General features: G+C 32.3%; 1 protein-coding gene across 6 annotated transcripts in view; it reads right to left on the bottom strand.

Moving 5' to 3' along the window:
• KCNC2 (potassium voltage-gated channel subfamily C member 2) overlaps positions 1-12,725 on the bottom strand; it is a 169,535-nt gene that overhangs the window by 31,389 nt on the left and 125,421 nt on the right. The gene's annotated exons all lie outside the window — the stretch shown is intronic.

The following is a 12,725-nucleotide window of genomic DNA, read 5'->3' as shown; positions in this document are numbered from 1 at the left end:
CAACTAAAATATATATAGAAAAAATTAGCCGGGCATGATGGTGCATGCCTGTAGTCCCAGCTACTCGGGAGGCTGGAGGCAGAAGGATCGCTTAAGCCCAGGAGTTTGAGGTTGCCGTGAGCTAGGCTGATGCCACGGCACTCACTCTAGCCCAGGCAACAAAGCGAGACTCTGTCTCAAAAAAAAAAAAAAAAAAAATTACTCCAGCCAAAAGATGCTATGATTCTTCTTCCCATTATCTTTTCAGGAGAAAACACCCCTTCGACATCTAAATAATCTCCTTGACCTCTTTGAGGGAACATTGAATATCTCCAAATTTTAAATCCAGTTCTCAGGAGAGAAAAATGCAAAAGTGCTACAGCATGTAAACTTCAAATCTTGTGACTAAAAAGGAATTAGTGGAAACTCCTTTAGGATAAAATTGGGTAGGCAGCCTTGAATCTGTGGGGGTTAGGTGGAAGGCAGATGAGAGATATAGTTGTATAATTTATTTTTAAAATGTTAGAGTCCTTGACCTAAATGCTGAGCCTTCTGACCTTATGGTTTATAAAATAAATGCAATCATAGCTGTATTCATACTCCAAATAAAAGAAACTATACTCATGTTAGGTCTTCAATAAAGTATATCTGGGAAGAAGCAACATATAGGATCTTTTTAAGATATTCTTTTACAATGCCTCCTTTATAATGGAGTTGAGTAAATTGATTAATTCCTATCTAAACCTGCCGTAACAAAGATAATCTTTCCATTTAACCTTTGCAAATGACCTACTCTATAAAAACAATGACAAAGTCTCCTAATGATTAAACTACTGGTCCAAAGAGCTTTCAAACAGAAATGTGATATATCTGTGTTGATTTAACACCTTCTCAGTTTCATAGTATAATCTTAATATTACACACACACACACACACCCCAGAGAAAATCCCAGACTAATTTTGTGTAAGCCACACAAATAGAAGTCCTGGTATACATTTAAACATTTGGCTCCCACCTACTTAAAACAGACTTAAGAATATCAAAATGTATAACTGATGCCAGAATTTGTTCTTGAACAGTGCCAGAGCCTCTTTATATACCAGAGTTTTCAATCAACTTATCCTTCTGTATGATAAATAGTAGCATTAGTATTTGATATTATAAATATGTTTTACTTATGATTATCCTTCATAATACAAGATCCTTGATACTTGTTAATTTCAATGACCCCAATGCACATTACTACATTTTCAGCGGAGAAGTTGTTAACTTGATAAATGTTGCTTTTAATATTTTGTTTTCTAGTTAAACATATCTATTTATGTTTATCTATACAGATATTTTATAAGAATTATTAATTGAGTCTTAATAAAGTTTGGTAGTACTTTTTTATCTGAAATATTTATTAATTTAATCTAGTCAGTGGAAAAAACATGAGTCAATTTACAAAAATTTTAGTTGCACCAATGTTAGTAAAATATTTTTGTTTTTTTAAATAAATTTTATTATGTGTATTTAAGGTTTACAGTATGATGTGGGATACATATAGATAGTAAAATGGTTATGTATAGTGAAGCAGATTAAGATATCAATCATCTCAATTACTTTTTTGTGACAAAACAGCTAAAATCTAATTATTTAACAAAAATCCCTAATATAATGCAATTTTATTAACTTTAGTCCTCATCTATACCTTATTATTGCCAGTGCTAGTTTTATTAGTATTTGTTGGGGGAAAAATCACTTTTGGCATCATTTCATAAATAAGAACGCAACCATTTCTATATGATAAATCCCATTAAAATAAGTCAATTGCATAAGACTTAATAAAATCTTGTTTTTATGGATCTGAATGACTCATACAATAATTACTTTCCACACATGGTAATTTTGGTAATATCTCATCACATGCTGTCTGAACAAATTTAGGTTTGTTTCCTAATGGGATATTCCACAGCTCCTAGTAACCATAATTGAGAAAACAAGGTAAGGTTTCTGATGCAAATCAACTTCTTGGCATTACCCATTTGTTCTTTTATTATTTCATCCGTGATAACTTTGAAGGACAAAAATTTCCTCTCTTCTAAAGGATTCCAAGGTACACATTAATTTGTAACTATGGATCTGTCTACTATCTTAAAATAAATATGGTAACCATTAGAATCTTAGAAGGAAGACCTAAGCAATTTAGACCCTATTCAATGAGAAATATCCTCTGTTAGAATACCTGATAGGCTAAGACCTCCAAGAAATACTATACAAAGAGACATGTTAAGGGGCAAATGAATTGATTCCATTTCCTCTATTAATTCTGACAGGAAAGGAGGAGAGAATATAGAATAACATTTAGAAGTAGAAAGCCTCCTGAAAGAAGACTGGTGTTAGAAAAAGACTAAATATCACATATTCAGTCACTCAGTTATAAAAGGAGATGCCTAGTTATCTTTATTATCACACTCTCATTTCTACCTCACGACTCAAAATCTCTGGCGGTATTCTTTTTGTCACTTATTTTCATGCTTTATGTTGTTAATCATATACTTCTATTATTATATGAATATTTTTATAAAATACAATGCATTCAGCCCTTCATAGGTACCTTGTGTATAATATTCATTAGAAAGACTGGTCACAAGTAAGATACCATAAACTGTGAATAAGTTTAGGGAGAAACTAGTCTGAATGAAAACTGAAGAATGCTTCATGTGTATCTTCAAGGTGACAGAAGGCCAGAGTAGTACTGGGAGACCAACCCCGGTAGGAGGACACAGTATTTGAGGTTTTCAGGATACATTTGTGTAAAGTAGTTTAAATTCCGCCATTGCTCAAAGTCAAGTATTTGAATATTCAGAAAATATTTTCATATAAGTCCATCTTCTGTAATAGTAATGATTTTCAAAAAAAATGTGGTACTAGAGTAGAGAATACAGAAAAAGTTGTTGAAATAGAATAGCTCTTTCCTTTGTTATTATCTGTCTTTCCTAGTGTAATATTCAACACTTACAGGGAGGCCTTATTATACAAACAGCTCTGTTCTAAGCTCTGTGCATGCATCAACTCATTTAACATTTAGGAAAATCCTATGCAGTACATATTCTTAAGAATTTTGTTGGAAATATTTTTTAATCACAATATATCTTTTCTTCATTTTGTTAATGAAGAAAGTGAAGCACAGAGACATTAACTTGGAGTTAAGTGCACATAGGTAGTAAGTGGTAGGGCTGAGATTCCAAACTAGTCAGCTGTTTCCAGATTAACACGGAGTGCATCTGTTAAACAAAAGAAATGCCTTGAAGGTGTTGTGAAGATACTTGTAATGTAATTTACATCCTTGCTCTATTCAAGTTTCAATGTTTTTCACTTAAAATGGTCTTTGAAGACCACAAGTTAACTAACTTGAGGATAGCTTGAGAAAACTTTAATAATGGCAGGATAAATTCTTCTAACTGTTCCCAAGTTTAAACTAAGGGCATAGAGAATTTTTTAAAGTATGTTTCCTTATTTCGGTCACGTAAATAAATATTAAAACACAAAAGTTTCATATTTTACTATGAAAAGTTTAAAATAGATTAGGAGGTAGGTCAGAGAAAGTAGAATTGCTTTTTTTTAACTTAGATGATAGAAGACACTGCCAAATGGTATATGCAACTTGGAGAGAATTTTTGTGGTGCTGTGAATAAGAGCATATGGGAATATGTTAAACCATATTTATGGTCTTTGGCTCTTCCTTTAAGAACTGTTAAACATGAAGAAAGACAAACCTTTGATCTTTCTTAAGAACACATCCCAAATGCCTAGAGTTCCCCAGAGATACTCCAGTGACCTTTCACAGGAGATGAAGTTCCCTTCATCACTGAATATAGAGACTATATGTAAAATTTCAATTTTGAAAGAAAAGGTCAGCTGTGAAAAAAAAATCTAAGATCTTAAAATCTTAAGAACATAATTTTTATTGCAATTGGTACATATTGTTGACTAAATGAATGAGTAAATAAACAAGTGCAGACCGAATCCTTTTGTTAGTATATTTGCATGTTTAAAATGTATATATGTTTGCGTGTGTGCATATATGCTTGTGTACTGTCTGATCATTCTAACTGCCTGCAAGTTAAATCTTACCATGCATCATAAATATAAACAATCTCTACATAAGGCTGGAATTCTAAGTAGAAATAAAACAAAAACTTAGTTACTACATACCAAAACCTTGGATATTTCTGAGCATCCAAAATGCGAGCTGGAGTTTTCAGCTCTTAATCAAAGTTTCTCAATATAAAATAACCAAATAATCAAAAGTTAAGATAATTTTCTAAGACATATTTTTTTAGCATTTTGGAGTTAAAGAGAGAAAAATGTAGTGTCTCTCTTTGGTACAAAAACATTTCCTTCATGGATGTGATTCCTTTTGGGAGACGATGTATTTCCCGGCTTTTGTCTCCGAGGCCTTTCCACAGTGAGAATAAAGAGGAATAAATCAGACTTCAAATCTGGCAGTCACTGGGGGAGAAGGACCCTGGTTTGATGCCCACACTAGTCTTTTAGAGAAGACTTTCTTCCATCCAGTTTAATTTTACAGAAAATGTTTCTGTTTTTTTAACTTCAAAATATATTGTTTTTGTTCTTCCTATTTTCTTAATCTTATGATCAGTTCTGTTGGCAATAAATTATTCTTCCACAAAAATTTAAGAATTTTATTGAAAATATTTTTTTAATCACAAATGTAGGAAAGTAAATAACTTGATAAGACAGAAGCAGATACACTGCTCAAATAATCGTTTCTTTGGGACATTTTTACACCAAATGAGGATTAGAAACTGTTTTGTTTTAAATATGTGAGAAAGAGAATGTGTGTATTCACAATCATGCATAAGCTCCACCTGGAGTAGTAATGAAGAAGGAGAAGAAAGAAATCTAGAAAACTGCTCAAGTCATCTCTTGATATGAACCAGCTAGCCATGCATAAAGAGAATAGAATTCAGTTCAACACTGGAGATTTAACTTTACAACAAAAATAACAAAGCGTTATTGAAGGTGCATAATGTAACATCTCCATAATGGAAATGCTGTACTGAGCTGGAATTGTACCAAATGACACGTAATAGACCCATTTTCAAAATCTGATTATTCTTCAAGGATTAACTCAAGGGCTAGTTCTACACTGAAGCTTTTTCTGGCCCCTTAGCACACAGACTCTTTCTCTACCCTTGAGCTATGTGCCAGTAATTTAGTACACATTTTCTTTCCGTCTCTCAATCTCTCGTTCTTTTTTTTCTCTCTCTTTCTCTCTCACTCTCACACACATGCATACATCACTGTGATATGCCCATACTAAAATTTAATTGTTAGATAGTTATGGAGTTTGTGTATGACTGGCCCATGACAACACAATCCCCAGAACATAGTGCAGTACTCAACACGTATCAGAAATACTATATATTTATTGACAGAGATTGATGAAACTAATTATGGTTTCTTAATCTTCACATCACAAATTCCTTCTGGAAATAGTAACATATGTTAGTAGAAGATAAAATTTTCAATTTTCAGAATTCATTCTTATTTTCTATAATTATATTCTATAGCCTCCCTGTAACTCTGCACACTATTAATATATCCTCAGTATTCATCCTATTAGAGGTGTTTCTTTTCACAAGGTTTTCCCAATAATCTTTCAACTCTCAGGAAGAATATTAAAATGGAACCAAATCCCATTCTAAAGAAAAGTTTGTACATCAGGGCTCTGGCATATCAACACATCTTAATAATCAGTGAATTTTGTCACATTGAATTTCTAGGCAAACTAGATTTTGTACACACCGTTATGTTCCTATTAGAACAAAGTAGAGGCACAATCTAACACTGCCTATTCCCCTTTTACTCAAATTGCTGCTTTTTAAACATTCTTTTTTTTTTTTTTTTTTTGACCTTAGAAGCCCCTTTGGCTGAAGACTAGCTTTATAGACACAAAAAAATATAATAACAAGACCTGGGACGGACTTGACCAACCTCAAAATACCTTTGTTCTATAGATTTACAGCTGTTTCTTAACATAATAATTTGGTTGCTGGGGATGGCTTGCTAAATATTTTATCTACAAACAGCCTGATTCACATCGTGTAATAAATTTTCTTTGCTACCCTGGAAAGTGTTAGCAATAAAAGTGTCTATTCCAGGTAACAGAGTAATGCCTACTTAATAGATTGAAAATATAAGAATAATATAAAATTTTTTGTACCTCAGAAAAGATAATCAAGAATGCTTCAATGGAAACACACAGAAATTTAAAATCATGATACACATCTGTCTAGTTTGGATAACAAGCATAACCTGTATTAGTAGACATCCTCTGGTACAACTGATTGGTATCTAGAAGGCTGTGCTGAACCCAAAGCCAGTTCTGTATGGACCTTTCTACCGATTTCAACTCATATCTGTGTCTTCAAAATGATTATGTTTATAGAACTAAAAGATATTCCAGTCTCCTAGCTTTATGCATTTTCATATAATTTCTTGAGAACCACTTAATTTCTCCTTAAGCTTGAACAAGTTGCCTTTCTGGTAAGTATTTTCAGAATGTATAAAAGAGGCACAATAATACTTATTTGCTAGTATCATCTCACATGGATGGTGTGAAGATCAATTAAAACACTATTTGATGACAACTTTTAAAAGTGCTGTATGAACACAAGGTACTGCAATTTTGAGGAATAAGAAGTTATCTCAGGGAAGTTTTAAGTCCTGGGAATTAAAGATGCATTAGAAGGTATTAGAGTTATCTATAAAACTCATGAATAATAATAATGATGATGGTAATAATTTTACTTAAAATTATAGAATGACAATGGAAGTGAGATTTCCACACCTGATCCTGCTACCACCACCAACACCAAACTTTTGTAGTAAAAGGCAAGTCTTTCTTATATAACAACCCTAGAAAATGCAACAATTAATAACATAATTTCATATGCTTTGACAAGCATATGAAAGAAGGACAGACTGCACTATTTCTTAAGTACTATAGTATATGTCAGACGCTTTGCAGGTTTAGGCAATGATCTCATTTGAGTCTTACAACAATCCTTAAGGTGAGTATAGTTTTAATTATTTCAGAGGTGAGGAAACCATCAGTCTCAGGTATGCTTAGTAATTTGCTCAAGTCAAACAGCTTTTAAATATCAGAGCTACAACTTCCATCGAGGTCTTCTGCTCTTTGCACATCAATGTTCCATAAATACTTATTTTTAATTTCATAGACCAAAATATAATTTATATTTATCCCATTTAATGAGAATTAAAACCTTTTAAGATGACAGAGATTGCCTTATATAAGGATAGGCACTTTACTATGGGGGAGTGGATATTACCTGGTGTGCAGGTAGAAATTGCCCTATGTGTGGGTAGATAATTACAATTTAGTTGTGACTACTAGTGTGCAAAAAGACAATTCAAATTGTTAACATCACAAGTAAAATTAAAATACAGTAAACAACCTCAGGGTAAAATAACATACATGAATTATAACAAATGTGATCAGGATTACTATCCTTAATATATAAAGAAAACTGTTTAAAACATAATAATATAGGATTTTTTAAAAATGAAATATGACTCAAAGAATACAAGTGTTGAATTCACAAGAGAAGATATACAAATGTTCATTATGTGTATTTTAAAAGTTATCTTCATTATTAATAAAAATATGCAATTGAAAACAATAAGATATTTACTGTCAATCAAATGCATATATGAACCAGTGTTGATAAAATTCAGGGATGTTTATTATTCTGGTTGGAGTGCAAATTGGTACATTTCAGAAGATTAAGTTAGTACTATGACCCCTAAATCTTAAATATGTAAATTCTATTTGATCCAGAAATTTTCTAGGATATCACCTTATAAGAGTTAGTCATGGATAACGTTGGGAAAAAAATAGCTATGAGAATGTTCACTACACTGTGGCTTTTTATGGTAAAAATATGGAAGTAACCTCAATACTCATGTAATAAAGAATAATTTAGGTGAATCCTGGTGCATTTATATATTAAACTATGTTGTAACCAATTAAAATGATTTTCTGTAAAGTATTTAATGACATGAAAAAATATTCATAAATTAATTTAAAAATCAGGTTATAAAAGAATATTGAAGACAATTCTATTTTTGTTTATGTAAAGGTATTATACATTTCATTTTGCATCGAGAGATAGAGATATAGAAATAGGTCTGTACAGATCGAGCTAGAACTAGAGATAGATTGAGGGAATCACAGATTTGTAGATAAAAATATAGACAGAGATATGTACACAGGGTAATAGAAATATATCAACAGAGATAGAATACATATTCATACATATAGAGAGATATGTTTATATACACAACAAAAATTTTGAAGTGGCTATCTATACTAAGGATTATAATTTTTTGTCTGTTATTTCTAAATTTTTTAAAATAAATATTTAATATCATATTTAAAAAACTAATTGAAAATACAAAAAAAATAAACAAAGGCTATCATAATTTTATCAATAACAATATCACTTGTGTTAGATTCTGTTAGCTGTTTTAATTTACAGCAAGAAGAAAATATTAAAACCCCTTTAATATTCTTAAATCACAATTTAATTTGTTTGTTAATTGCATTGGTAGTTAACTGGTATCATATCTGAAATTTTCCAGATTTAGAGAAAATTCCTTAGACTACCGTAGATGCATTTAACTGATCAATATGTCAAGAATGTATTTAGCAGTGAATTTGGTCAAATCAAGGAGGGTGCATATTAAAGTCCAAAGAGAATAATAAATTAGAAGTCATAAAAATAAAATTTCCAATCCCAGTTCTGCCACTTACCAGACATGAATCCTTGAAATGCTTCCTAAAAATCTCCATCTCAGTTTCTTCATATATAGAATAAAATTGGGCTACAAATAACTGCCCTTCTACCTTAACACAGATATTTGAATACTGACTCTGATAATATACACAAAAATCTATGGTTTATTTAAGCATTAAAGTATGATTATTATGCTTTTAAAAAAATCAGGAAATTGGCAGCTCCAGTTAATTATCATTTTTGTCAATCAGTATAAAATATTTAAATCTAACATCCTTAGGAAGATATTTTACTATAATAAATACATGCTTTTCTAAAGTTTTCTTACTCTTCTTTTTTATAGAAATGCACTATACTATAATCAGTAAAAATTTATAAATATCAAGACAAATAAAAGAAAATAACATTCAGTTAAACTCAAAGAATATATATATATATTCATTTTTAATCCCTCCATTCTACGTTCTTGAACCAAGAAGAGTATGTGTAAGCACTCATTGTTTCTAAATTGGATACATCCTTTTAATTAGAATCTTCTGTTTAATATTTTTTTATTTAAGCATATTACGGAGGTACCAATGTTTAGGTTACATATATTGCCTTTGCCCCACCTGAGTCAGAGCTTGAAGTGTGTCCATCTCCCAGACAATGCGTATCGCATCCATTAGGTGTAAATATTTGATCCAGCAATCCCATTACTGGGCATCTACCCAAAGGAAAAAAAAAAGAATCTTCTGTTTAATTTTTTATTTGAGAGCCATAATCTTCTTGAAGTATCCTAGAATTAAACTACTTCAAGTGCTTTCACAAATAAAGCTTGAAAATGTGGAGGTCAAAGAAATTAATTTATCCCCAAATTATCTAAATATATATATATAGAGAGAGAGAGAGAGAGAGAGAGGTATCAGTTAAAAATGCAAAACAGAAAAGGATTAACCGGCCCCTCAAATGCCATAGGAGTTCACAAAAATGAGACATCATCCAAGTTCTAGTATTTTTTTAATTGTTTAGGTATCACTCTGCTATATATGCAAAAGCAGATTCCTGAGAACTTGTTAGGCTTTATGCAGTAGCCTTGGTCTTCTGGGCTACCTTTCAAAAGGCTTAGCTATCAAGTTAGTTCTTGCAATTGTATATCATGTCTGAGTAGATTTCAAATTATTACCAGTACCCTCCTCATCCTGGTTACCTCATGTTATACATCTTATATCAGAGCAGACTTTCTAATCATCACGTTCCACTACTACTATCATCACCACCACAACCAACACTATTACTTCAAAACAGAAGAAAAAGTGGGGGAAGGAGGAGGCAAAGGAGGAAGAGGAGGAGGAAGAGAACTATAACAATGACAATAGCAGGTAACATTTACTAAGTACATACTATGTGCCAGGTCCTATGGTATGCATGTTATATTGATCATTTCATTTAATATTTACAAAACTATGTTGTAGCTACTCTTGGCCACATTTTACAAGTGAGGACATTACTTAAGTCTTCTACAATTAGGAAGTGGCAGAGCCAGGATACTAATGTTTGTCATTTGAATCCAGAGCCTTTGCTCTTAAGCACTACAGAAGGACTGACATATTTGAAAGTTCCATTAACTCTTCTTAGGCCACATGTATCTTCAATGAATGTACTTACATCATTATTTCTCAAATAGTATATAAGTGTCTCCAGGGTGTTTCTCAAATAGTATGTAAGTATCTCCAGGGTGTTTATCAAAAGGCTTTTACCTCAGTCTCCCACAGTAGTATACTCCCAGAGACAGATTCCATTTAACTGTGTTTATTTATCTAGTATCTTTCTAAATAAAGGCTCATATCTCAAAATACAAAGGACAAGAAAATTAGATAATCAAAGATGACTTTAGAACTGTGCCAGTAAGCTGTGCAATGGTGTAGAACATTACGTTAAGATTCAAAAGACTTGATCTCCTACCCTCTAAACATGTCCCAGTGAAGTTTCTTTGCTGCTGAAGGTAAGAGCCTGACACATGCTCTTGCCAGTTCTAAAACTTACAATTTTCCTATAATTCAGCTTTTCTAGATAAATCTATTTTCACTCATTAATATGCTCTATTCATATTCTAGGAAAGATTTAGGATGCAGGAAATAGCAATAGTAACTCTAAAATTTCTTTACCCCAAAATTCAAAAAGCTATTGCTTTGTTCTCAAACCACTTAGAAGGGCTTTCCTTGTCATGTGTGGGGAGGCACTGGGGAGGGGTCAATAGGTTAGAAATTCTGGTTATTAGAAAACAAGACTATGTGCCAAATTTGTTCAACCACAAATGGTTCATAGCTGTTGAGCCATCTGTAGTCCCTGTCATTTATCAGTTGTGCAGTTTGGGCCAAGATGCAAGACTATGCATAACAAAAAAAATTACAAAATAAATTTAACTGAGATAAAAAATAAAATGCTTTTTTCTACCTTATTTGCTTGCTATATTTTACCTTCTTTGTGCTCCCCCTCTTGAAATAGTAAAATGCATATGAATAAGTCAGATCTTTCTAATTTGTTCTCAACCTACATTTGGTCGAGTAGTAGACAAGCTCAGTGAGTCAGCACCAGGCTGCAGGGATAAGATATTTTTAGTTCACCTTCAGACAAGTAGAATATAGTCTCATCGAGAGGAGGTTCATTTAACAAAAAAAAAAGAGAAAGAAAGAAAGAAAAAATTTAAGATCAATGATAAAGACATTGTTCAAGTAAATGAAGGAAAAGTGAACATTTGAAATTTCTCACATTAAGCAGGATAGTAATGTATAAATCATTTATATTACATTCTTAATGAAATGAGTTTATTTAGTAATTGGTTCAACTAATAAATTGAGGTTGAATAACTATAAATATATTTTTTAACTGTTTGTAATATTCAAAAGCACTTTTTGACTCATTTCATTTGTGGTCATCTAACAAAAAAGAAATCAAATATTTTCTATGCTTCAAGTTTTCTGTTAGGTGATGAGGATGAAAAGTTGAATAACATTTTGTTAGCCCTTGTCTTTATGGAATTTAGAGGTTGCAAAGGAAGATATATAAACCAATAATTATAACTCTATATGAGAATTCCATACAAAACAATGTTCAAAATGTTGAACCACTTTATCTTCACAATAACCCTACTAGCTAATGGTTGATAGTTACATCCTGTATTAAAGGTAGCATTGGTATTTGGGGTTGTAGTATGACTCTTCTAAGGCCTCAGAGCTAACTGAAAGCAGAGTCATGATGGGAGTACTTATCTCTAATCACTCACCTTGGCATTAGTACATGCAACCTCTTCATGATAATATGCTAGAAGTTTTGATTTATAAATCCTTCGGCTATTAGGTGAGCAGAATAATACCTGCTGGTGGACTTAGCATTATTTTATAAGCAATTGTTCCTATTGTTGGCTGTTTCAGTAATGTTTATACCTCTAATGATCTTGTAAAGACAAAATACACTTTCTGATTAGTTAATCTTCCTCAGGACTTTCATTATTTTGAGGTTCATGATCTTTATCAGTCAAGAAAATTACCACTTCTTTTTTGGTGCCCATGATCTTAGTTCCACTTGTCCACATTAATCTCATTCAACCAAATGTTGGGAAATCCCAGGCCAACACTGCTAGTTAATTTGCAGACCCCTATCTGTGGGCGCATGATACGGTAGAGCCTGAAAAAGCAAAGCTTAGGCTCAGGATGAGAGATGCCAGGCATGAGAACATGAATACGGGCTGGGGGAAATCTGCCTCCTCACCCCAGTAAACCAGAACCTGATTCAAAGAACCTTTCCAAGAAGCATTGTCAGGGAGAAGGACATCAGGATATCCATATAACATAGACTTGTGTTTCAGATGAATGCCTTTTTCCCCCAGTACTGTTCCCTGCCTTTCTTCTCAAGCTCTTGATTGCCCCAAGTGA

The sequence above is a fragment of the Lemur catta genome, chromosome 6 (genome assembly GCF_020740605.2).
Source record: "Lemur catta isolate mLemCat1 chromosome 6, mLemCat1.pri, whole genome shotgun sequence".
In the NCBI taxonomy this organism is placed as follows: domain Eukaryota; kingdom Metazoa; phylum Chordata; class Mammalia; order Primates; family Lemuridae; genus Lemur; species Lemur catta.
Note: the sequence above shows the minus strand (reverse complement) of the source record. Positions and strands in the feature narration are given on the sequence as shown.